This window comes from Teleopsis dalmanni, chromosome 1 (genome assembly GCF_002237135.1).
Source record: "Teleopsis dalmanni isolate 2A chromosome 1, ASM223713v2, whole genome shotgun sequence".
Lineage (NCBI taxonomy): Eukaryota > Metazoa > Arthropoda > Insecta > Diptera > Diopsidae > Teleopsis > Teleopsis dalmanni.
This window is the reverse complement of record NC_051846.1, coordinates 123,111,167-123,112,993: the sequence shown is the minus strand read 5'-3', so window position 1 is coordinate 123,112,993 and position 1,827 is coordinate 123,111,167.

The window sequence follows — 1,827 nt, the reverse complement described above, 5'->3', positions numbered from 1 at the left end:
TAAATATATATATATATATATATATATATATATATATATATATGTATTATTGTAGTTTCTGTATCTGTAGTATATTGCAATTGTAATTTTGTTGTAAAAAATAACTTTGTCAATGAAATGCCTAAAACGTTTCACACGCTTTTGTTGCACATGAAAATAGCGTCAAAATTCGTCTGCAAGAAAATGCATACTTGCAATATGTACTAAGTTCCTTGTCGGGCATACTATATGGTCAAGGTTATTTTAGTTAGGCTTAGTTTACAATATACAATTTAGTTAGGCACAATTGAATTTTTGATAATTCAATTGATGTGAAATCATATTCGACATTGGTTCTTTTTTTTTCTATTAGTTTTGTAGACTTGATTCAAGTACCGCATCTCTATCACATAAGCACCTAATTACTGAATTCAAATGATCAGTTATTAGAATAATTTTAATATGGAACCTGCAGAATAACATTGACGCACTAAGCAGACTACAAAGACTTGCGTGCATATGCATAAGGGGTACCATGCGGACTTATCCACCGTCATCCGTTAATGTCTTTACATCAGATTTCAAGCCGAAAGGGCAGGTCTAAGAATGAATGTAGGAAACCTAACGGACAGCTAGCTCAATCGCAAGAGGTTCGAAAATCTTGCTAAACAGAATCCGAAGTTTACAATGCCATGGGATACGTTAAATCCAAAGTTTCAGCTTTACCAAACTCTTTACAATTGAACTAAGTAACAAAAGGAGCTGGGAGGGCATGCCACAAACCTACCAGCTTATGGACAGCACAATCGCATGATTCACTGACGGTTCGCTTACAGAGAAAGATACCGAAGCGGGCATAGTCGGAGCGATCAAGAAGTATTAGGAAGTGCCGGAAAAAAATACTAGCATCTTTTAAGCGGAAATTTACGCAATATTTAAGTGCATAATTTTCAATATTGAACGGAAATACCAAGGAAACACAAACTCGCATCAGCTGACTTAAAGACTAGTGTCTGCCTTGAAAAGCTAAATATGCTCAACGAATCAAATCAAGTGTCGATTCTCTGGATACTGGGACATATTGGCGTACGTGGAAATGAATACGTAGAATATGTAGAATACAGACTAGCCAGGAAAGGAACAGCCACACCCGGTTTTCTCATAAATATGAAAGAAAACGAGAACAAAATGGTTTACTGGGATAATCTACCTGGATTAACACAATTCAAATTAATTATTGGTACCTATAACAATAGGTGATATCAGGATTGTACGGATCTATCAAAAGAAAAACTTAGAATCATGACAAAAAAGCTTAACAGGACACTGGTACACTAAAATACCATCTTATGAAACTGGGCATATATACGGATGCAAACTGTACACTCTACAAAAGATCCGCAATACCTGTGCTGTTAGAATGTCCTGCGCTAATGCATGTATGAAATAGACTCCTAGAAATGAGGATCTTTCCCTATTTACTGCGGAAAAAATAGTAACGAAAGAATTTTATGGCCTAGACAATAGTTAAGAGCTGTTTCTTAATAATACTGTATCTTTCGGATAATTTTACTTTTGAATCCACAAAAAACCTCGTAATAGTGGGTAGTAGATAGAGGGTCAACCTAGAACCAGCCAGAGACATTAACAAAGGTAAGAATCTGGCTAATGCTAATGCTGAAGATATCGCTAAGTGAGTTGAAGAAGGTCAGGTGTTCTGGTGTTATATCTTCAAGCGCTGATAGACACGCACTGCAAGAGGTACTACAGGGAAGGCTGAGTCTAGCTCCATGTCTTCCTATGGACCAGCGTCCCGTAAACACAGATATTAGCTTAGACACCTCAGAT